We start from the raw sequence: 20,831 nt of genomic DNA, 5'->3' as shown, positions 1-20,831 counted from the left end.
ACGCAGTAGTTCCAACAAAAACTCTCCTGAACGGCTCTGTGCCGAAAATTTCGCTACAGATCACCCTTGTCTTGCTTGAGCTTCAGGTAGACGCCGGTTTGCAGCCAGGAAGCGGACAGCAGCAACTTTCAACTAGTTTTGTAGTACTCAAACAACACAGTAAAACAGCATGCATCTTTTGCAGAACTGGAAAAACTCGACCGTGACAGGATTCGAACCTGCAATCTTCGGATCCGAAGTCCGACGCCTTATCCATTAGGCCACACGGTCACTGGCGCAATACGCTTCCCCAAACACACCTCATTACCGCCATTTGTGCACTTCCCGGAATGAATTTACCATCTTTGACGCAATTCTCCAATTTCAGTACTAAAAATGCGACGCTACTTCTTGCTGTGTCCCATCGCAAGTTACATTCAAGCCCTTATGACGCTCATCAAACAAGAGCGTGCAAATCAGCTTCAATCGCTTAGTGCCATCTCAGTCGGTTGCAGAAGGTACCTCACCCTATGAGATACAATGGCGAGTTGCCGCTATTACCAAAGCGGCGGCGGCGCCGACGACGACGACAGCCGCGAGGGTCTGTATCAGGGGTAGAAAATACATCACAAGAACTAAGTATTTCACGTCGGCATTCTCCGGAGACTCCCAAAAGCAGCAGTTTCTGGTGCCTACTTTAATAGCACCATTCGCACTATTCATTTGCGAGAGCATTTCTTAAATACCGCACCCATTTATAATTTGTTTTATCCTTGACCGCTTTTTTCGAAAGGGCCACGGTGGGAGGGGCTTTTACAAAATTCATTTGCCTCCTGTGAGGATCGAACTCACGACCTCTGGTTTACTAGACCAGCACTCTGCCACTGAGCTAAGGAGGCGCCTCCTAGCGCGCTTTTCGGGTACTTTGTTCTTATGGACTAGTGAATCGGAGATCTTCAGCTGGAAACGCACCGCATTAGCGACCATTATTTGCATTTAGTTAGCACAGCTGCTGCTTTCCTACACATCTCACACGATATCGATGTACACCTAAAATTCCAAAACAACACATTTATTTCATTTCAGAGTTACTTTCAGCTTCAAATACCATTCCTCTGATATTCATACGAAGCTAGGCATCGTCGTAACCCGTTACGTTCGTTACGCAAGGCTCACGAGAGGGGCGCAGGTTGCATCCGCGTAGACACAAAATTTTGCGCCGCCCAGCGTGGGGCTCGAACCCACGACCCTGAGATTAAGAGTCTCATGCTCTACCGACTGAGCTAGCCGGGCTCCACACAATGCTTTACGAGCCATACAATACTGATGGGACCTGCGACCATCTATGGAAGATCCTTTTGACTACAGCTTATCTCCTGCTGCCACAAATGAGCTACAATCCCATTCAATGAAAAATTGTCTCCGAAAGGCATCAAATCTGCTTCAAATGATACGTGGCTATCAGCACCATTATTCAACACACATGCTCGACTGTGCGCAGACGCCTGTGGCGTAGCTCTTGGGCCCTGAATCAGACGCAGTAGTTCCAACAAAAACTCTCCTGAACGGCTCTGTGCCGAAAATTTCGCTACAGATCACCCTTGTCTTGCTTGAGCTTCAGGTAGACGCCGGTTTGCAGCCAGGAAGCGGACAGCGGCAACTTTCAACTAGTTTTGTAGTACTCAAACAACACAGTAAAACAGCATGCATCTTTTGCAGAACTGGAAAAACTCGACCGTGACAGGATTCGAACCTGCAATCTTCGGATCCGAAGTCCGACGCCTTATCCATTAGGCCACACGGTCACTGGCGCAATACGCTTCCCCAAACACACCTCATTACCGCCATTTGTGCACTTCCCGGAATGAATTTACCATCTTTGACGCAATTCTCCAATTTCAGTACTAAAAATGCGACGCTACTTCTTGCTGTGTCCCATCGCAAGTTACATTCAAGCCCTTATGACGCTCATCAAACAAGAGCGTGCAAATCAGCTTCAATCGCTTAGTGCCATCTCAGTCGGTTGCAGAAGGTACCTCACCCTATGAGATACAATGGCGAGTTGCCGCTATTACCAAAGCGGCGGCGGCGCCGACGACGACGACAGCCGCGAGGGTCTGTATCAGGGGTAGAAAATACATCACAAGAACTAAGTATTTCACGTCGGCATTCTCCGGAGACTCCCAAAAGCAGCAGTTTCTGGTGCCTACTTTAATAGCACCATTCGCACTATTCATTTGCGAGAGCATTTCTTAAATACCGCACCCATTTATAATTTGTTTTATCCTTGACCGCTTTTTTCGAAAGGGCCACGGTGGGAGGGGCTTTTACTAAATTCATTTGCCTCCTGTGAGGATCGAACTCACGACCTCTGGTTTACTAGACCAGCGCTCTGCCACTGAGCTAAGGAGGCGCCTCCTAGCGCGCTTTTCGGGTACTTTGTTCTTATGGACTAGTGAATCGGAGATCTTCAGCTGGAAACGCACCGCATTAGCGACCATTATTTGCATTTAGTTAGCACAGCTGCTGCTTTCCTACACATCTCACACGATATCGATGTACACCTAAAATTCCAAAACAACACATTTATTTCATTTCAGAGTTACTTTCAGCTTCAAATACCATTCCTCTGATATTCATACGAAGCTAGGCATCGTCGTAACCCGTTACGTTCGTTACGCAAGGCTCACGAGAGGGGCGCAGGTTGCATCCGCGTAGACACAAAATTTTGCGCCGCCCAGCGTGGGGCTCGAACCCACGACCCTGAGATTAAGAGTCTCATGCTCTACCGACTGAGCTAGCCGGGCTCCACACAATGCTTTACGAGCCATACAATACTGATGGGACCTGCGACCATCTATGGAAGATCCTTTTGACTACAGCTTATCTCCTGCTGCCACAAATGAGCTACAATCCCATTCAATGAAAAATTGTCTCCGAAAGGCATCAAATCTGCTTCAAATGATACGTGGCTATCAGCACCATTATTCAACACACATGCTCGACTGTGCGCAGACGCCTGTGGCGTAGCTCTTGGGCCCTGAATCAGACGCAGTAGTTCCAACAAAAACTCTCCTGAACGGCTCTGTGCCGAAAATTTCGCTACAGATCACCCTTGTCTTGCTTGAGCTTCAGGTAGACGCCGGTTTGCAGCCAGGAAGCGGACAGCGGCAACTTTCAACTAGTTTTGTAGTACTCAAACAACACAGTAAAACAGCATGCATCTTTTGCAGAACTGGAAAAACTCGACCGTGACAGGATTCGAACCTGCAATCTTCGGATCCGAAGTCCGACGCCTTATCCATTAGGCCACACGGTCACTGGCGCAATACGCTTCCCCAAACACACCTCATTACCGCCATTTGTGCACTTCCCGGAATGAATTTACCATCTTTGACGCAATTCTCCAATTTCAGTACTAAAAATGCGACGCTACTTCTTGCTGTGTCCCATCGCAAGTTACATTCAAGCCCTTATGACGCTCATCAAACAAGAGCGTGCAAATCAGCTTCAATCGCTTAGTGCCATCTCAGTCGGTTGCAGAAGGTACCTCACCCTATGAGATACAATGGCGAGTTGCCGCTATTACCAAAGCAGCGGCGGCGCCGACGACGACGACAGCCGCGAGGGTCTGTATCAGGGGTAGAAAATACATCACAAGAACTAAGTATTTCACGTCGGCATTCTCCGGAGACTCCCAAAAGCAGCAGTTTCTGGTGCCTACTTTAATAGCACCATTCGCACTATTCATTTGCGAGAGCATTTCTTAAATACCGCACCCATTTATAATTTGTTTTATCCTTGACCGCTTTTTTCGAAAGGGCCACGGTGGGAGGGGCTTTTACAAAATTCATTTGCCTCCTGTGAGGATCGAACTCACGACCTCTGGTTTACTAGACCAGCGCTCTGCCACTGAGCTAAGGAGGCGCCTCCTAGCGCGCTTTTCGGGTACTTTGTTCTTATGGACTAGTGAATCGGAGATCTTCAGCTGGAAACGCACCGCATTAGCGACCATTATTTGCATTTAGTTAGCACAGCTGCTGCTTTCCTACACATCTCACACGATATCGATGTACACCTAAAATTCCAAAACAACACATTTATTTCATTTCAGAGTTACTTTCAGCTTCAAATACCATTCCTCTGATATTCATACGAAGCTAGGCATCGTCGTAACCCGTTACGTTCGTTACGCAAGGCTCACGAGAGGGGCGCAGGTTGCATCCGCGTAGACACAAAATTTTGCGCCGCCCAGCGTGGGGCTCGAACCCACGACCCTGAGATTAAGAGTCTCATGCTCTACCGACTGAGCTAGCCGGGCTCCACACAATGCTTTACGAGCCATACAATACTGATGGGACCTGCGACCATCTATGGAAGATCCTTTTGACTACAGCTTATCTCCTGCTGCCACAAATGAGCTACAATCCCATTCAATGAAAAATTGTCTCCGAAAGGCATCAAATCTGCTTCAAATGATACGTGGCTATCAGCACCATTATTCAACACACATGCTCGACTGTGCGCAGACGCCTGTGGCGTAGCTCTTGGGCCCTGAATCAGACGCAGTAGTTCCAACAAAAACTCTCCTGAACGGCTCTGTGCCGAAAATTTCGCTACAGATCACCCTTGTCTTGCTTGAGCTTCAGGTAGACGCCGGTTTGCAGCCAGGAAGCGGACAGCGGCAACTTTCAACTAGTTTTGTAGTACTCAAACAACACAGTAAAACAGCATGCATCTTTTGCAGAACTGGAAAAACTCGACCGTGACAGGATTCGAACCTGCAATCTTCGGATCCGAAGTCCGACGCCTTATCCATTAGGCCACACGGTCACTGGCGCAATACGCTTCCCCAAACACACCTCATTACCGCCATTTGTGCACTTCCCGGAATGAATTTACCATCTTTGACGCAATTCTCCAATTTCAGTACTAAAAATGCGACGCTACTTCTTGCTGTGTCCCATCGCAAGTTACATTCAAGCCCTTATGACGCTCATCAAACAAGAGCGTGCAAATCAGCTTCAATCGCTTAGTGCCATCTCAGTCGGTTGCAGAAGGTACCTCACCCTATGAGATACAATGGCGAGTTGCCGCTATTACCAAAGCGGCGGCGGCGCCGACGACGACGACAGCCGCGAGGGTCTGTATCAGGGGTAGAAAATACATCACAAGAACTAAGTATTTCACGTCGGCATTCTCCGGAGACTCCCAAAAGCAGCAGTTTCTGGTGCCTACTTTAATAGCACCATTCGCACTATTCATTTGCGAGAGCATTTCTTAAATACCGCACCCATTTATAATTTGTTTTATCCTTGACCGCTTTTTTCGAAAGGGCCACGGTGGGAGGGGCTTTTACAAAATTCATTTGCCTCCTGTGAGGATCGAACTCACGACCTCTGGTTTACTAGACCAGCGCTCTGCCACTGAGCTAAGGAGGCGCCTCCTAGCGCGCTTTTCGGGTACTTTGTTCTTATGGACTAGTGAATCGGAGATCTTCAGCTGGAAACGCACCGCATTAGCGACCATTATTTGCATTTAGTTAGCACAGCTGCTGCTTTCCTACACATCTCACACGATATCGATGTACACCTAAAATTCCAAAACAACACATTTATTTCATTTCAGAGTTACTTTCAGCTTCAAATACCATTCCTCTGATATTCATACGAAGCTAGGCATCGTCGTAACCCGTTACGTTCGTTACGCAAGGCTCACGAGAGGGGCGCAGGTTGCATCCGCGTAGACACAAAATTTTGCGCCGCCCAGCGTGGGGCTCGAACCCACGACCCTGAGATTAAGAGTCTCATGCTCTACCGACTGAGCTAGCCGGGCTCCACACAATGCTTTACGAGCCATACAATACTGATGGGACCTGCGACCATCTATGGAAGATCCTTTTGACTACAGCTTATCTCCTGCTGCCACAAATGAGCTACAATCCCATTCAATGAAAAATTGTCTCCGAAAGGCATCAAATCTGCTTCAAATGATACGTGGCTATCAGCACCATTATTCAACACACATGCTCGACTGTGCGCAGACGCCTGTGGCGTAGCTCTTGGGCCCTGAATCAGACGCAGTAGTTCCAACAAAAACTCTCCTGAACGGCTCTGTGCCGAAAATTTCGCTACAGATCACCCTTGTCTTGCTTGAGCTTCAGGTAGACGCCGGTTTGCAGCCAGGAAGCGGACAGCGGCAACTTTCAACTAGTTTTGTAGTACTCAAACAACACAGTAAAACAGCATGCATCTTTTGCAGAACTGGAAAAACTCGACCGTGACAGGATTCGAACCTGCAATCTTCGGATCCGAAGTCCGACGCCTTATCCATTAGGCCACACGGTCACTGGCGCAATACGCTTCCCCAAACACACCTCATTACCGCCATTTGTGCACTTCCCGGAATGAATTTACCATCTTTGACGCAATTCTCCAATTTCAGTACTAAAAATGCGACGCTACTTCTTGCTGTGTCCCATCGCAAGTTACATTCAAGCCCTTATGACGCTCATCAAACAAGAGCGTGCAAATCAGCTTCAATCGCTTAGTGCCATCTCAGTCGGTTGCAGAAGGTACCTCACCCTATGAGATACAATGGCGAGTTGCCGCTATTACCAAAGCGGCGGCGGCGCCGACGACGACGACGACGACGACGACGACAGCCGCGAGGGTCTGTATCAGGGGTAGAAAATACATCACAAGAACTAAGTATTTCACGTCGGCATTCTCCGGAGACTCCCAAAAGCAGCAGTTTCTGGTGCCTACTTTAATAGCACCATTCGCACTATTCATTTGCGAGAGCATTTCTTAAATACCGCACCCATTTATAATTTGTTTTATCCTTGACCGCTTTTTTCGAAAGGGCCACGGTGGGAGGGGCTTTTACAAAATTCATTTGCCTCCTGTGAGGATCGAACTCACGACCTCTGGTTTACTAGACCAGCGCTCTGCCACTGAGCTAAGGAGGCGCCTCCTAGCGCGCTTTTCGGGTACTTTGTTCTTATGGACTAGTGAATCGGAGATCTTCAGCTGGAAACGCACCGCATTAGCGACCATTATTTGCATTTAGTTAGCACAGCTGCTGCTTTCCTACACATCTCACACGATATCGATGTACACCTAAAATTCCAAAACAACACATTTATTTCATTTCAGAGTTACTTTCAGCTTCAAATACCATTCCTCTGATATTCATACGAAGCTAGGCATCGTCGTAACCCGTTACGTTCGTTACGCAAGGCTCACGAGAGGGGCGCAGGTTGCATCCGCGTAGACACAAAATTTTGCGCCGCCCAGCGTGGGGCTCGAACCCACGACCCTGAGATTAAGAGTCTCATGCTCTACCGACTGAGCTAGCCGGGCTCCACACAATGCTTTACGAGCCATACAATACTGATGGGACCTGCGACCATCTATGGAAGATCCTTTTGACTACAGCTTATCTCCTGCTGCCACAAATGAGCTACAATCCCATTCAATGAAAAATTGTCTCCGAAAGGCATCAAATCTGCTTCAAATGATACGTGGCTATCAGCACCATTATTCAACACACATGCTCGACTGTGCGCAGACGCCTGTGGCGTAGCTCTTGGGCCCTGAATCAGACGCAGTAGTTCCAACAAAAACTCTCCTGAACGGCTCTGTGCCGAAAATTTCGCTACAGATCACCCTTGTCTTGCTTGAGCTTCAGGTAGACGCCGGTTTGCAGCCAGGAAGCGGACAGCGGCAACTTTCAACTAGTTTTGTAGTACTCAAACAACACAGTAAAACAGCATGCATCTTTTGCAGAACTGGAAAAACTCGACCGTGACAGGATTCGAACCTGCAATCTTCGGATCCGAAGTCCGACGCCTTATCCATTAGGCCACACGGTCACTGGCGCAATACGCTTCCCCAAACACACCTCATTACCGCCATTTGTGCACTTCCCGGAATGAATTTACCATCTTTGACGCAATTCTCCAATTTCAGTACTAAAAATGCGACGCTACTTCTTGCTGTGTCCCATCGCAAGTTACATTCAAGCCCTTATGACGCTCATCAAACAAGAGCGTGCAAATCAGCTTCAATCGCTTAGTGCCATCTCAGTCGGTTGCAGAAGGTACCTCACCCTATGAGATACAATGGCGAGTTGCCGCTATTACCAAAGCGGCGGCGGCGCCGACGACGACGACGACGACGACGACGACAGCCGCGAGGGTCTGTATCAGGGGTAGAAAATACATCACAAGAACTAAGTATTTCACGTCGGCATTCTCCGGAGACTCCCAAAAGCAGCAGTTTCTGGTGCCTACTTTAATAGCACCATTCGCACTATTCATTTGCGAGAGCATTTCTTAAATACCGCACCCATTTATAATTTGTTTTATCCTTGACCGCTTTTTTCGAAAGGGCCACGGTGGGAGGGGCTTTTACAAAATTCATTTGCCTCCTGTGAGGATCGAACTCACGACCTCTGGTTTACTAGACCAGCGCTCTGCCACTGAGCTAAGGAGGCGCCTCCTAGCGCGCTTTTCGGGTACTTTGTTCTTATGGACTAGTGAATCGGAGATCTTCAGCTGGAAACGCACCGCATTAGCGACCATTATTTGCATTTAGTTAGCACAGCTGCTGCTTTCCTACACATCTCACACGATATCGATGTACACCTAAAATTCCAAAACAACACATTTATTTCATTTCAGAGTTACTTTCAGCTTCAAATACCATTCCTCTGATATTCATACGAAGCTAGGCATCGTCGTAACCCGTTACGTTCGTTACGCAAGGCTCACGAGAGGGGCGCAGGTTGCATCCGCGTAGACACAAAATTTTGCGCCGCCCAGCGTGGGGCTCGAACCCACGACCCTGAGATTAAGAGTCTCATGCTCTACCGACTGAGCTAGCCGGGCTCCACACAATGCTTTACGAGCCATACAATACTGATGGGACCTGCGACCATCTATGGAAGATCCTTTTGACTACAGCTTATCTCCTGCTGCCACAAATGAGCTACAATCCCATTCAATGAAAAATTGTCTCCGAAAGGCATCAAATCTGCTTCAAATGATACGTGGCTATCAGCACCATTATTCAACACACATGCTCGACTGTGCGCAGACGCCTGTGGCGTAGCTCTTGGGCCCTGAATCAGACGCAGTAGTTCCAACAAAAACTCTCCTGAACGGCTCTGTGCCGAAAATTTCGCTACAGATCACCCTTGTCTTGCTTGAGCTTCAGGTAGACGCCGGTTTGCAGCCAGGAAGCGGACAGCAGCAACTTTCAACTAGTTTTGTAGTACTCAAACAACACAGTAAAACAGCATGCATCTTTTGCAGAACTGGAAAAACTCGACCGTGACAGGATTCGAACCTGCAATCTTCGGATCCGAAGTCCGACGCCTTATCCATTAGGCCACACGGTCACTGGCGCAATACGCTTCCCCAAACACACCTCATTACCGCCATTTGTGCACTTCCCGGAATGAATTTACCATCTTTGACGCAATTCTCCAATTTCAGTACTAAAAATGCGACGCTACTTCTTGCTGTGTCCCATCGCAAGTTACATTCAAGCCCTTATGACGCTCATCAAACAAGAGCGTGCAAATCAGCTTCAATCGCTTAGTGCCATCTCAGTCGGTTGCAGAAGGTACCTCACCCTATGAGATACAATGGCGAGTTGCCGCTATTACCAAAGCGGCGGCGGCGCCGACGACGACGACAGCCGCGAGGGTCTGTATCAGGGGTAGAAAATACATCACAAGAACTAAGTATTTCACGTCGGCATTCTCCGGAGACTCCCAAAAGCAGCAGTTTCTGGTGCCTACTTTAATAGCACCATTCGCACTATTCATTTGCGAGAGCATTTCTTAAATACCGCACCCATTTATAATTTGTTTTATCCTTGACCGCTTTTTTCGAAAGGGCCACGGTGGGAGGGGCTTTTACAAAATTCATTTGCCTCCTGTGAGGATCGAACTCACGACCTCTGGTTTACTAGACCAGCACTCTGCCACTGAGCTAAGGAGGCGCCTCCTAGCGCGCTTTTCGGGTACTTTGTTCTTATGGACTAGTGAATCGGAGATCTTCAGCTGGAAACGCACCGCATTAGCGACCATTATTTGCATTTAGTTAGCACAGCTGCTGCTTTCCTACACATCTCACACGATATCGATGTACACCTAAAATTCCAAAACAACACATTTATTTCATTTCAGAGTTACTTTCAGCTTCAAATACCATTCCTCTGATATTCATACGAAGCTAGGCATCGTCGTAACCCGTTACGTTCGTTACGCAAGGCTCACGAGAGGGGCGCAGGTTGCATCCGCGTAGACACAAAATTTTGCGCCGCCCAGCGTGGGGCTCGAACCCACGACCCTGAGATTAAGAGTCTCATGCTCTACCGACTGAGCTAGCCGGGCTCCACACAATGCTTTACGAGCCATACAATACTGATGGGACCTGCGACCATCTATGGAAGATCCTTTTGACTACAGCTTATCTCCTGCTGCCACAAATGAGCTACAATCCCATTCAATGAAAAATTGTCTCCGAAAGGCATCAAATCTGCTTCAAATGATACGTGGCTATCAGCACCATTATTCAACACACATGCTCGACTGTGCGCAGACGCCTGTGGCGTAGCTCTTGGGCCCTGAATCAGACGCAGTAGTTCCAACAAAAACTCTCCTGAACGGCTCTGTGCCGAAAATTTCGCTACAGATCACCCTTGTCTTGCTTGAGCTTCAGGTAGACGCCGGTTTGCAGCCAGGAAGCGGACAGCGGCAACTTTCAACTAGTTTTGTAGTACTCAAACAACACAGTAAAACAGCATGCATCTTTTGCAGAACTGGAAAAACTCGACCGTGACAGGATTCGAACCTGCAATCTTCGGATCCGAAGTCCGACGCCTTATCCATTAGGCCACACGGTCACTGGCGCAATACGCTTCCCCAAACACACCTCATTACCGCCATTTGTGCACTTCCCGGAATGAATTTACCATCTTTGACGCAATTCTCCAATTTCAGTACTAAAAATGCGACGCTACTTCTTGCTGTGTCCCATCGCAAGTTACATTCAAGCCCTTATGACGCTCATCAAACAAGAGCGTGCAAATCAGCTTCAATCGCTTAGTGCCATCTCAGTCGGTTGCAGAAGGTACCTCACCCTATGAGATACAATGGCGAGTTGCCGCTATTACCAAAGCGGCGGCGGCGCCGACGACGACGACAGCCGCGAGGGTCTGTATCAGGGGTAGAAAATACATCACAAGAACTAAGTATTTCACGTCGGCATTCTCCGGAGACTCCCAAAAGCAGCAGTTTCTGGTGCCTACTTTAATAGCACCATTCGCACTATTCATTTGCGAGAGCATTTCTTAAATACCGCACCCATTTATAATTTGTTTTATCCTTGACCGCTTTTTTCGAAAGGGCCACGGTGGGAGGGGCTTTTACAAAATTCATTTGCCTCCTGTGAGGATCGAACTCACGACCTCTGGTTTACTAGACCAGCGCTCTGCCACTGAGCTAAGGAGGCGCCTCCTAGCGCGCTTTTCGGGTACTTTGTTCTTATGGACTAGTGAATCGGAGATCTTCAGCTGGAAACGCACCGCATTAGCGACCATTATTTGCATTTAGTTAGCACAGCTGCTGCTTTCCTACACATCTCACACGATATCGATGTACACCTAAAATTCCAAAACAACACATTTATTTCATTTCAGAGTTACTTTCAGCTTCAAATACCATTCCTCTGATATTCATACGAAGCTAGGCATCGTCGTAACCCGTTACGTTCGTTACGCAAGGCTCACGAGAGGGGCGCAGGTTGCATCCGCGTAGACACAAAATTTTGCGCCGCCCAGCGTGGGGCTCGAACCCACGACCCTGAGATTAAGAGTCTCATGCTCTACCGACTGAGCTAGCCGGGCTCCACACAATGCTTTACGAGCCATACAATACTGATGGGACCTGCGACCATCTATGGAAGATCCTTTTGACTACAGCTTATCTCCTGCTGCCACAAATGAGCTACAATCCCATTCAATGAAAAATTGTCTCCGAAAGGCATCAAATCTGCTTCAAATGATACGTGGCTATCAGCACCATTATTCAACACACATGCTCGACTGTGCGCAGACGCCTGTGGCGTAGCTCTTGGGCCCTGAATCAGACGCAGTAGTTCCAACAAAAACTCTCCTGAACGGCTCTGTGCCGAAAATTTCGCTACAGATCACCCTTGTCTTGCTTGAGCTTCAGGTAGACGCCGGTTTGCAGCCAGGAAGCGGACAGCGGCAACTTTCAACTAGTTTTGTAGTACTCAAACAACACAGTAAAACAGCATGCATCTTTTGCAGAACTGGAAAAACTCGACCGTGACAGGATTCGAACCTGCAATCTTCGGATCCGAAGTCCGACGCCTTATCCATTAGGCCACACGGTCACTGGCGCAATACGCTTCCCCAAACACACCTCATTACCGCCATTTGTGCACTTCCCGGAATGAATTTACCATCTTTGACGCAATTCTCCAATTTCAGTACTAAAAATGCGACGCTACTTCTTGCTGTGTCCCATCGCAAGTTACATTCAAGCCCTTATGACGCTCATCAAACAAGAGCGTGCAAATCAGCTTCAATCGCTTAGTGCCATCTCAGTCGGTTGCAGAAGGTACCTCACCCTATGAGATACAATGGCGAGTTGCCGCTATTACCAAAGCGGCGGCGGCGCCGACGACGACGACAGCCGCGAGGGTCTGTATCAGGGGTAGAAAATACATCACAAGAACTAAGTATTTCACGTCGGCATTCTCCGGAGACTCCCAAAAGCAGCAGTTTCTGGTGCCTACTTTAATAGCACCATTCGCACTATTCATTTGCGAGAGCATTTCTTAAATACCGCACCCATTTATAATTTGTTTTATCCTTGACCGCTTTTTTCGAAAGGGCCACGGTGGGAGGGGCTTTTACAAAATTCATTTGCCTCCTGTGAGGATCGAACTCACGACCTCTGGTTTACTAGACCAGCGCTCTGCCACTGAGCTAAGGAGGCGCCTCCTAGCGCGCTTTTCGGGTACTTTGTTCTTATGGACTAGTGAATCGGAGATCTTCAGCTGGAAACGCACCGCATTAGCGACCATTATTTGCATTTAGTTAGCACAGCTGCTGCTTTCCTACACATCTCACACGATATCGATGTACACCTAAAATTCCAAAACAACACATTTATTTCATTTCAGAGTTACTTTCAGCTTCAAATACCATTCCTCTGATATTCATACGAAGCTAGGCATCGTCGTAACCCGTTACGTTCGTTACGCAAGGCTCACGAGAGGGGCGCAGGTTGCATCCGCGTAGACACAAAATTTTGCGCCGCCCAGCGTGGGGCTCGAACCCACGACCCTGAGATTAAGAGTCTCATGCTCTACCGACTGAGCTAGCCGGGCTCCACACAATGCTTTACGAGCCATACAATACTGATGGGACCTGCGACCATCTATGGAAGATCCTTTTGACTACAGCTTATCTCCTGCTGCCACAAATGAGCTACAATCCCATTCAATGAAAAATTGTCTCCGAAAGGCATCAAATCTGCTTCAAATGATACGTGGCTATCAGCACCATTATTCAACACACATGCTCGACTGTGCGCAGACGCCTGTGGCGTAGCTCTTGGGCCCTGAATCAGACGCAGTAGTTCCAACAAAAACTCTCCTGAACGGCTCTGTGCCGAAAATTTCGCTACAGATCACCCTTGTCTTGCTTGAGCTTCAGGTAGACGCCGGTTTGCAGCCAGGAAGCGGACAGCGGCAACTTTCAACTAGTTTTGTAGTACTCAAACAACACAGTAAAACAGCATGCATCTTTTGCAGAACTGGAAAAACTCGACCGTGACAGGATTCGAACCTGCAATCTTCGGATCCGAAGTCCGACGCCTTATCCATTAGGCCACACGGTCACTTGCGCAATACGCTTCCCCAAACACACCTCATTACCGCCATTTGTGCACTTCCCGGAATGAATTTACCATCTTTGACGCAATTCTCCAATTTCAGTACTAAAAATGCGACGCTACTTCTTGCTGTGTCCCATCGCAAGTTACATTCAAGCCCTTATGACGCTCATCAAACAAGAGCGTGCAAATCAGCTTCAATCGCTTAGTGCCATCTCAGTCGGTTGCAGAAGGTACCTCACCCTATGAGATACAATGGCGAGTTGCCGCTATTACCAAAGCGGCGGCGGCGCCGACGACGACGACAGCCGCGAGGGTCTGTATCAGGGGTAGAAAATACATCACAAGAACTAAGTATTTCACGTCGGCATTCTCCGGAGACTCCCAAAAGCAGCAGTTTCTGGTGCCTACTTTAATAGCACCATTCGCACTATTCATTTGCGAGAGCATTTCTTAAATACCGCACCCATTTATAATTTGTTTTATCCTTGACCGCTTTTTTCGAAAGGGCCACGGTGGGAGGGGCTTTTACAAAATTCATTTGCCTCCTGTGAGGATCGAACTCACGACCTCTGGTTTACTAGACCAGCGCTCTGCCACTGAGCTAAGGAGGCGCCTCCTAGCGCGCTTTTCGGGTACTTTGTTCTTATGGACTAGTGAATCGGAGATCTTCAGCTGGAAACGCACCGCATTAGCGACCATTATTTGCATTTAGTTAGCACAGCTGCTGCTTTCCTACACATCTCACACGATATCGATGTACACCTAAAATTCCAAAACAACACATTTATTTCATTTCAGAGTTACTTTCAGCTTCAAATACCATTCCTCTGATATTCATACGAAGCTAGGCATCGTCGTAACCCGTTACGTTCGTTACGCAAGGCTCACGAGAGGGGCGCAGGTTGCATCCGCGTAGACACAAAATTTTGCGCCGCCCAGCGTGGGGCTCGAACCCACGACCCTGAGATTAAGAGTCTCATGCTCTACCGACTGAGCTAGCCGGGCTCCACACAATGCTTTACGAGCCATACAATACTGATGGGACCTGCGACCATCTATGGAAGATCCTTTTGACTACAGCTTATCTCCTGCTGCCACAAATGAGCTACAATCCCATTCAATGAAAAATTGTCTCCGAAAGGCATCAAATCTGCTTCAAATGATACGTGGCTATCAGCACCATTATTCAACACACATGCTCGACTGTGCGCAGACGCCTGTGGCGTAGCTCTTGGGCCCTGAATCAGACGCAGTAGTTCCAACAAAAACTCTCCTGAACGGCTCTGTGCCGAAAATTTCGCTACAGATCACCCTTGTCTTGCTTGAGCTTCAGGTAGACGCCGGTTTGCAGCCAGGAAGCGGACAGCGGCAACTTTCAACTAGTTTTGTAGTACTCAAACAACACAGTAAAACAGCATGCATCTTTTGCAGAACTGGAAAAACTCGACCGTGACAGGATTCGAACCTGCAATCTTCGGATCCGAAGTCCGACGCCTTATCCATTAGGCCACACGGTCACTGGCGCAATACGCTTCCCCAAACACACCTCATTACCGCCATTTGTGCACTTCCCGGAATGAATTTACCATCTTTGACGCAATTCTCCAATTTCAGTACTAAAAATGCGACGCTACTTCTTGCTGTGTCCCATCGCAAGTTACATTCAAGCCCTTATGACGCTCATCAAACAAGAGCGTGCAAATCAGCTTCAATCGCTTAGTGCCATCTCAGTCGGTTGCAGAAGGTACCTCACCCTATGAGATACAATGGCGAGTTGCCGCTATTACCAAAGCGGCGGCGGCGCCGACGACGACGACAGCCGCGAGGGTCTGTATCAGGGGTAGAAAATACATCACAAGAACTAAGTATTTCACGTCGGCATTCTCCGGAGACTCCCAAAAGCAGCAGTTTCTGGTGCCTACTTTAATAGCACCATTCGCACTATTCATTTGCGAGAGCATTTCTTAAATACCGCACCCATTTATAATTTGTTTTATCCTTGACCGCTTTTTTCGAAAGGGCCACGGTGGGAGGGGCTTTTACAAAATTCATTTGCCTCCTGTGAGGATCGAACTCACGACCTCTGGTTTACTAGACCAGCGCTCTGCCACTGAGCTAAGGAGGCGCCTCCTAGCGCGCTTTTCGGGTACTTTGTTCTTATGGACTAGTGAATCGGAGATCTTCAGCTGGAAACGCACCGCATTAGCGACCATTATTTGCATTTAGTTAGCACAGCTGCTGCTTTCCTACACATCTCACACGATATCGATGTACACCTAAAATTCCAAAACAACACATTTATTTCATTTCAGAGTTACTTTCAGCTTCAAATACCATTCCTCTGATATTCATACGAAGCTAGGCATCGTCGTAACCCGTTACGTTCGTTACGCAAGGCTCACGAGAGGGGCGCAGGTTGCATCCGCGTAGACACAAAATTTTGCGCCGCCCAGCGTGGGGCTCGAACCCACGACCCTGAGATTAAGAGTCTCATGCTCTACCGACTGAGCTAGCCGGGCTCCACACAATGCTTTACGAGCCATACAATACTGATGGGACCTGCGACCATCTATGGAAGATCCTTTTGACTACAGCTTATCTCCTGCTGCCACAAATGAGCTACAATCCCATTCAATGAAAAATTGTCTCCGAAAGGCATCAAATCTGCTTCAAATGATACGTGGCTATCAGCACCATTATTCAACACACATGCTCGACTGTGCGCAGACGCCTGTGGCGTAGCTCTTGGGCCCTGAATCAGACGCAGTAGTTCCAACAAAAACTCTCCTGAACGGCTCTGTGCCGAAAATTTCGCTACAGATCACCCTTGTCTTGCTTGAGCTTCAGGTAGACGCCGGTTTGCAGCCAGGAAGCGGACAGCGGCAACTTTCAACTAGTTTTGTAGTACTCAAACAACACAGTAAAACAGCATGCATCTTTTGCAGAACTGGAAAAACTCGACCGTGACAGGATTCGAACCTGCAATCTTCGGATCCGAAGTCCGACGCCTTATCCATTAGGCCACACGGTCACTGGCGCAATACGCTTCCCCAAACACACCTCATTACCGCCATTTGTGCACTTCCCGGAATGAATTTACCATCTTTGACGCAATTCTCCAATTTCAGTACTAAAAATGCGACGCTACTTCTTGCTGTGTCCCATCGCAAGTTACATTCAAGCCCTTATGACGCTCATCAAACAAGAGCGTGCAAATCAGCTTCAATCGCTTAGTGCCATCTCAGTCGGTTGCAGAAGGTACCTCACCCTATGAGATACAATGGCGAGTTGCCGCTATTACCAAAGCGGCGGCGGCGCCGACGACGACGACAGCCGCGAGGGTCTGTATCAGGGGTAGAAAATACATCACAAGAACTAAGTATTTCACGTCGGCATTCTCCGGAGACTCCCAAAAGCAGCAGTTTCTGGTGCCTACTTTAATAGCACCATTCGCACTATTCATTTGCGAGAGCATTTCTTAAATACCGCACCCATTTATAATTTGTTTTATCCTTGACCGCTTTTTTCGAAAGGGCCACGGTGGGAGGGGCTTTTACAAAATTCATTTGCCTCCTGTGAGGATCGAACTCACGACCTCTGGTTTACTAGACCAGCGCTCTGCCACTGAGCTAAGGAGGCGCCTCCTAGCGCGCTTTTCGGGTACTTTGTTCTTATGGACTAGTGAATCGGAGATCTTCAGCTGGAAACGCACCGCATTAGCGACCATTATTTGCATTTAGTTAGCACAGCTGCTGCTTTCCTACACATCTCACACGATATCGATGTACACCTAAAATTCCAAAACAACACATTTATTTCATTTCAGAGTTACTTTCAGCTTCAAATACCATTCCTCTGATATTCATACGAAGCTAGGCATCGTCGTAACCCGTTACGTTCGTTACGCAAGGCTCACGAGAGGGGCGCAGGTTGCATCCGCGTAGACACAAAATTTTGCGCCGCCCAGCGTGGGGCTCGAACCCACGACCCTGAGATTAAGAGTCTCATGCTCTACCGACTGAGCTAGCCGGGCTCCACACAATGCTTTACGAGCCATACAATACTGATGGGACCTGCGACCATCTATGGAAGATCCTTTTGACTACAGCTTATCTCCTGCTGCCACAAATGAGCTACAATCCCATTCAATGAAAAATTGTCTCCGAAAGGCATCAAATCTGCTTCAAATGATACGTGGCTATCAGCACCATTATTCAACACACATGCTCGACTGTGCGCAGACGCCTGTGGCGTAGCTCTTGGGCCCTGAATCAGACGCAGTAGTTCCAACAAAAACTCTCCTGAACGGCTCTGTGCCGAAAATTTCGCTACAGATCACCCTTGTCTTGCTTGAGCTTCAGGTAGACGCCGGTTTGCAGCCAGGAAGCGGACAGCGGCAACTTTCAACTAGTTTTGTAGTACTCAAACAACACAGTAAAACAGCATGCATCTTTTGCAGAACTGGAAAAACTCGACCGTGACAGGATTCGAACCTGCAATCTTCGGATCCGAAGTCCGACGCCTTATCCATTAGGCCACACGGTCACTGGCGCAATACGCTTCCCCAAACACACCTCATTACCGCCATTTGTGCACTTCCCGGAATGAATTTACCATCTTTGACGCAATTCTCCAATTTCAGTACTAAAAATGCGACGCTACTTCTTGCTGTGTCCCATCGCAAGTTACATTCAAGCCCTTATGACGCTCATCAAACAAGAGCGTGCAAATCAGCTTCAATCGCTTAGTGCCATCTCAGTCGGTTGCAGAAGGTACCTCACCCTATGAGATACAATGGCGAGTTGCCGCTATTACCAAAGCGGCGGCGGCGCCGACGACGACGACGACGACGACGACGACAGCCGCGAGGGTCTGTATCAGGGGTAGAAAATACATCACAAGAACTAAGTATTTCACGTCGGCATTCTCCGGAGACTCCCAAAAGCAGCAGTTTTTTTTTTTTTTTTTTTTTTTTTCCTTTATTGTATTTCAATTCCCCATCGGGGCGGGCTGGCAGCAGCATAGGCGCTGCTCTTCAGCCGAAAGACATAGAACAAAACAACAGAAGACAGTTAAAAACAGCAAAGGAGAGAATAAGGTGAACATAGATATAAAAAAGGGGAACATCATGGAAGGCAAAAAAAAAAAAAAAAAAAAAAAAAAAAAAAAAAAAAAAAAAAAAAAAAAAAAAAAAAAACGGGGAGACTAAAATGGAGATAAAAAACTGTTTAAAAGTAGCACACACAAAAAGCCACACACTGCGACGGTTAAAAGAACACGAGGCACAGTATGACTGGAGCATAAAGTTAGCGACGTAAGGCATAGCACATAATGTAACACTGACGGCGAACCTCAAGGCAGGACACAATTAAAATCACACCTCTTGACGCACACGAGAAACAGCACTAAACAACACTGATGTGGCACACTGATGAAGAGCAACACAGAGGATCTGCCAGGCGCTAGGAGATGAGGGAGACCTGAAGAAGGGAGGGAGGGGAACAGATGGGGGAGGTGACCGGGGGGCGCGTGGAAGAGGGCCAGGGAGGAAGGGATGTGGGAAGGAGAGAGGCAAGTATGGGGTGCAGGGTCTCAGGGGAGGGGTGGACAGAGGAAAATCCGCTCTGGGAGAAGGAGGAAAGAGGGAAAGGGGCCCTGGGGAGGGGGGGGGGACAAGGCCAGGTTATAGTTGGAAGGAAGGGTAGATGTCACGGCGAAGTTCGTCATCCGGGAGGGGGAGGCGTTGGAAATTGCCCTGATGAAGGAGATGGAGGGTATGGAGGTGGAGAGAGGGAGGGATACAGCGATAGAGGCGCGGCAACGGGCGGGGGGTGGAGAGGAAGGAGGAAACCAGAGGGTGGGGGGGATCAAGCCTGCGAACAATGTAAAGGATGCGGAGATGTTGGAGGAACAGGAGGAGGTGGGGGAAGGGGATCAGTTCATACAGGAGCCGTGTGGGGGAAGGAAGGCGGATACGGAAGGCAAGGCGGAGCGCATGGCGTTCAAGGATTTGGAGGGCCTTGTAAAAGCGGGTGGGGGCGGAGATCCAGGCAACGCTGGCATAACAGAGGATAGGACGGATGAGGGATTTGTAGGTGTGGAGGATGGTAGAAGGATGCAAGCCCCATGTCCGGCCAGACAGGAGTTTCAGAAGGCGGAGGCGGGAATGGGCTTTCTGCTGGATGGTCAGGAGATGAGGGGTCCAGGTGAGGTGGCGGTCAAGGGTGAGGCCAAGGTATTTCAGGGTGGGGGTGAGTTGGATAGGACGACCATAAAGGGTGAGGTAGAAATCATGGAGGCGGAAGGAGCGAGTGGTGCGGCCTATGATGATTGCCTGGGTTTTGGAGGGGTTGAGACGGAGGAACCACTGGTTACACCAAGTGGTGAACTGGTTAAGGTGGGTTTGGAGGGTACGTTGAGACCGTTGAAGGGTAGGATAGAGAGCCAGGAAGGCGGTGTCATCAGCATACTGGAGAAGGTGGACTGGTGGGGGTGGCTTGGGCATATCAGCTGTATACAAGAGATAAAGGAGAGGGGAGAGGACAGAACCCTGGGGGACGCCAGCCGTGGGATAAAAGATACGGGAGTTGGTGTTGTGGAGGGTGACATAGGAAGGACGGTGCGAGAGGAAGGAAGCGACCAGACGGACAAAATTGATAGGCAGGGCGTAGGTTTGGAGTTTAAAGAGGAGACCGGGATGCCATACACGGTCATAGGCATTTTGGAGGTCAAGGGAAACAAAAATGGCGGAGCGACGGGAGTTGAGCTGGAGGGACAGAAGGTGAACAAGGTTGAGGAGTTGGTCGTCAGCAGAGAAGGAGGGTCGGAAGCCACACTGGGTAAGGGGGAGGAGGTGGTGTTGAGCAAGGTGCTGATGGATACGGCGGGAGAGGATGGATTCAAAGACC

The 20,831-nt window shown here is 48.6% G+C and overlaps 37 non-coding genes across 37 annotated transcripts; all 37 read right to left on the bottom strand.

The window, feature by feature from the left end:
- Window positions 1-197: 197 nt before the first annotated feature.
- On the bottom strand, window positions 198-270 carry Trnar-ucg (transfer RNA arginine (anticodon UCG)). The gene has a single exon. It is a non-coding gene; the product is annotated as a tRNA-Arg (tRNA).
- Window positions 271-806: 536 nt separating this feature from the next.
- Trnat-agu (transfer RNA threonine (anticodon AGU)) lies at window positions 807-878 on the bottom strand. Its single transcript has one exon. It is a non-coding gene; the product is annotated as a tRNA-Thr (tRNA).
- A 321-nt stretch (window positions 879-1,199) lies between these two features.
- Trnak-cuu (transfer RNA lysine (anticodon CUU)) lies at window positions 1,200-1,272 on the bottom strand. The gene has a single exon. It is a non-coding gene; the product is annotated as a tRNA-Lys (tRNA).
- Window positions 1,273-1,711: 439 nt separating this feature from the next.
- On the bottom strand, window positions 1,712-1,784 carry Trnar-ucg (transfer RNA arginine (anticodon UCG)). The gene has a single exon. It is a non-coding gene; the product is annotated as a tRNA-Arg (tRNA).
- A 536-nt stretch (window positions 1,785-2,320) lies between these two features.
- On the bottom strand, window positions 2,321-2,392 carry Trnat-agu (transfer RNA threonine (anticodon AGU)). The gene has a single exon. It is a non-coding gene; the product is annotated as a tRNA-Thr (tRNA).
- A 321-nt stretch (window positions 2,393-2,713) lies between these two features.
- Window positions 2,714-2,786, bottom strand: Trnak-cuu (transfer RNA lysine (anticodon CUU)). Its single transcript has one exon. It is a non-coding gene; the product is annotated as a tRNA-Lys (tRNA).
- Window positions 2,787-3,225: 439 nt separating this feature from the next.
- On the bottom strand, window positions 3,226-3,298 carry Trnar-ucg (transfer RNA arginine (anticodon UCG)). Its single transcript has one exon. It is a non-coding gene; the product is annotated as a tRNA-Arg (tRNA).
- Window positions 3,299-3,834: 536 nt separating this feature from the next.
- On the bottom strand, window positions 3,835-3,906 carry Trnat-agu (transfer RNA threonine (anticodon AGU)). Its single transcript has one exon. It is a non-coding gene; the product is annotated as a tRNA-Thr (tRNA).
- A 321-nt stretch (window positions 3,907-4,227) lies between these two features.
- Trnak-cuu (transfer RNA lysine (anticodon CUU)) lies at window positions 4,228-4,300 on the bottom strand. Its single transcript has one exon. It is a non-coding gene; the product is annotated as a tRNA-Lys (tRNA).
- A 439-nt stretch (window positions 4,301-4,739) lies between these two features.
- Window positions 4,740-4,812, bottom strand: Trnar-ucg (transfer RNA arginine (anticodon UCG)). Its single transcript has one exon. It is a non-coding gene; the product is annotated as a tRNA-Arg (tRNA).
- A 536-nt stretch (window positions 4,813-5,348) lies between these two features.
- On the bottom strand, window positions 5,349-5,420 carry Trnat-agu (transfer RNA threonine (anticodon AGU)). The gene has a single exon. It is a non-coding gene; the product is annotated as a tRNA-Thr (tRNA).
- Window positions 5,421-5,741: 321 nt separating this feature from the next.
- Window positions 5,742-5,814, bottom strand: Trnak-cuu (transfer RNA lysine (anticodon CUU)). Its single transcript has one exon. It is a non-coding gene; the product is annotated as a tRNA-Lys (tRNA).
- Window positions 5,815-6,253: 439 nt separating this feature from the next.
- Trnar-ucg (transfer RNA arginine (anticodon UCG)) lies at window positions 6,254-6,326 on the bottom strand. The gene has a single exon. It is a non-coding gene; the product is annotated as a tRNA-Arg (tRNA).
- Window positions 6,327-6,877: 551 nt separating this feature from the next.
- On the bottom strand, window positions 6,878-6,949 carry Trnat-agu (transfer RNA threonine (anticodon AGU)). Its single transcript has one exon. It is a non-coding gene; the product is annotated as a tRNA-Thr (tRNA).
- A 321-nt stretch (window positions 6,950-7,270) lies between these two features.
- Trnak-cuu (transfer RNA lysine (anticodon CUU)) lies at window positions 7,271-7,343 on the bottom strand. Its single transcript has one exon. It is a non-coding gene; the product is annotated as a tRNA-Lys (tRNA).
- Window positions 7,344-7,782: 439 nt separating this feature from the next.
- Window positions 7,783-7,855, bottom strand: Trnar-ucg (transfer RNA arginine (anticodon UCG)). Its single transcript has one exon. It is a non-coding gene; the product is annotated as a tRNA-Arg (tRNA).
- A 551-nt stretch (window positions 7,856-8,406) lies between these two features.
- On the bottom strand, window positions 8,407-8,478 carry Trnat-agu (transfer RNA threonine (anticodon AGU)). The gene has a single exon. It is a non-coding gene; the product is annotated as a tRNA-Thr (tRNA).
- A 321-nt stretch (window positions 8,479-8,799) lies between these two features.
- Window positions 8,800-8,872, bottom strand: Trnak-cuu (transfer RNA lysine (anticodon CUU)). The gene has a single exon. It is a non-coding gene; the product is annotated as a tRNA-Lys (tRNA).
- Window positions 8,873-9,311: 439 nt separating this feature from the next.
- Trnar-ucg (transfer RNA arginine (anticodon UCG)) lies at window positions 9,312-9,384 on the bottom strand. Its single transcript has one exon. It is a non-coding gene; the product is annotated as a tRNA-Arg (tRNA).
- A 536-nt stretch (window positions 9,385-9,920) lies between these two features.
- Trnat-agu (transfer RNA threonine (anticodon AGU)) lies at window positions 9,921-9,992 on the bottom strand. Its single transcript has one exon. It is a non-coding gene; the product is annotated as a tRNA-Thr (tRNA).
- Window positions 9,993-10,313: 321 nt separating this feature from the next.
- Window positions 10,314-10,386, bottom strand: Trnak-cuu (transfer RNA lysine (anticodon CUU)). The gene has a single exon. It is a non-coding gene; the product is annotated as a tRNA-Lys (tRNA).
- Window positions 10,387-10,825: 439 nt separating this feature from the next.
- Trnar-ucg (transfer RNA arginine (anticodon UCG)) lies at window positions 10,826-10,898 on the bottom strand. The gene has a single exon. It is a non-coding gene; the product is annotated as a tRNA-Arg (tRNA).
- A 536-nt stretch (window positions 10,899-11,434) lies between these two features.
- On the bottom strand, window positions 11,435-11,506 carry Trnat-agu (transfer RNA threonine (anticodon AGU)). Its single transcript has one exon. It is a non-coding gene; the product is annotated as a tRNA-Thr (tRNA).
- A 321-nt stretch (window positions 11,507-11,827) lies between these two features.
- On the bottom strand, window positions 11,828-11,900 carry Trnak-cuu (transfer RNA lysine (anticodon CUU)). Its single transcript has one exon. It is a non-coding gene; the product is annotated as a tRNA-Lys (tRNA).
- A 439-nt stretch (window positions 11,901-12,339) lies between these two features.
- Window positions 12,340-12,412, bottom strand: Trnar-ucg (transfer RNA arginine (anticodon UCG)). Its single transcript has one exon. It is a non-coding gene; the product is annotated as a tRNA-Arg (tRNA).
- Window positions 12,413-12,948: 536 nt separating this feature from the next.
- Trnat-agu (transfer RNA threonine (anticodon AGU)) lies at window positions 12,949-13,020 on the bottom strand. The gene has a single exon. It is a non-coding gene; the product is annotated as a tRNA-Thr (tRNA).
- Window positions 13,021-13,341: 321 nt separating this feature from the next.
- Trnak-cuu (transfer RNA lysine (anticodon CUU)) lies at window positions 13,342-13,414 on the bottom strand. The gene has a single exon. It is a non-coding gene; the product is annotated as a tRNA-Lys (tRNA).
- Window positions 13,415-13,853: 439 nt separating this feature from the next.
- Trnar-ucg (transfer RNA arginine (anticodon UCG)) lies at window positions 13,854-13,926 on the bottom strand. Its single transcript has one exon. It is a non-coding gene; the product is annotated as a tRNA-Arg (tRNA).
- Window positions 13,927-14,462: 536 nt separating this feature from the next.
- Trnat-agu (transfer RNA threonine (anticodon AGU)) lies at window positions 14,463-14,534 on the bottom strand. Its single transcript has one exon. It is a non-coding gene; the product is annotated as a tRNA-Thr (tRNA).
- A 321-nt stretch (window positions 14,535-14,855) lies between these two features.
- Trnak-cuu (transfer RNA lysine (anticodon CUU)) lies at window positions 14,856-14,928 on the bottom strand. The gene has a single exon. It is a non-coding gene; the product is annotated as a tRNA-Lys (tRNA).
- A 439-nt stretch (window positions 14,929-15,367) lies between these two features.
- Trnar-ucg (transfer RNA arginine (anticodon UCG)) lies at window positions 15,368-15,440 on the bottom strand. Its single transcript has one exon. It is a non-coding gene; the product is annotated as a tRNA-Arg (tRNA).
- A 536-nt stretch (window positions 15,441-15,976) lies between these two features.
- Trnat-agu (transfer RNA threonine (anticodon AGU)) lies at window positions 15,977-16,048 on the bottom strand. Its single transcript has one exon. It is a non-coding gene; the product is annotated as a tRNA-Thr (tRNA).
- A 321-nt stretch (window positions 16,049-16,369) lies between these two features.
- Window positions 16,370-16,442, bottom strand: Trnak-cuu (transfer RNA lysine (anticodon CUU)). The gene has a single exon. It is a non-coding gene; the product is annotated as a tRNA-Lys (tRNA).
- A 439-nt stretch (window positions 16,443-16,881) lies between these two features.
- Window positions 16,882-16,954, bottom strand: Trnar-ucg (transfer RNA arginine (anticodon UCG)). Its single transcript has one exon. It is a non-coding gene; the product is annotated as a tRNA-Arg (tRNA).
- Window positions 16,955-17,490: 536 nt separating this feature from the next.
- Window positions 17,491-17,562, bottom strand: Trnat-agu (transfer RNA threonine (anticodon AGU)). Its single transcript has one exon. It is a non-coding gene; the product is annotated as a tRNA-Thr (tRNA).
- Window positions 17,563-17,883: 321 nt separating this feature from the next.
- Window positions 17,884-17,956, bottom strand: Trnak-cuu (transfer RNA lysine (anticodon CUU)). The gene has a single exon. It is a non-coding gene; the product is annotated as a tRNA-Lys (tRNA).
- Window positions 17,957-18,395: 439 nt separating this feature from the next.
- On the bottom strand, window positions 18,396-18,468 carry Trnar-ucg (transfer RNA arginine (anticodon UCG)). Its single transcript has one exon. It is a non-coding gene; the product is annotated as a tRNA-Arg (tRNA).
- Window positions 18,469-20,831: the final 2,363 nt, after the last annotated feature.

This window comes from Schistocerca nitens, chromosome 8 (genome assembly GCF_023898315.1).
Source record: "Schistocerca nitens isolate TAMUIC-IGC-003100 chromosome 8, iqSchNite1.1, whole genome shotgun sequence".
Lineage (NCBI taxonomy): Eukaryota > Metazoa > Arthropoda > Insecta > Orthoptera > Acrididae > Schistocerca > Schistocerca nitens.
Note: the sequence above shows the minus strand (reverse complement) of the source record. Positions and strands in the feature narration are given on the sequence as shown.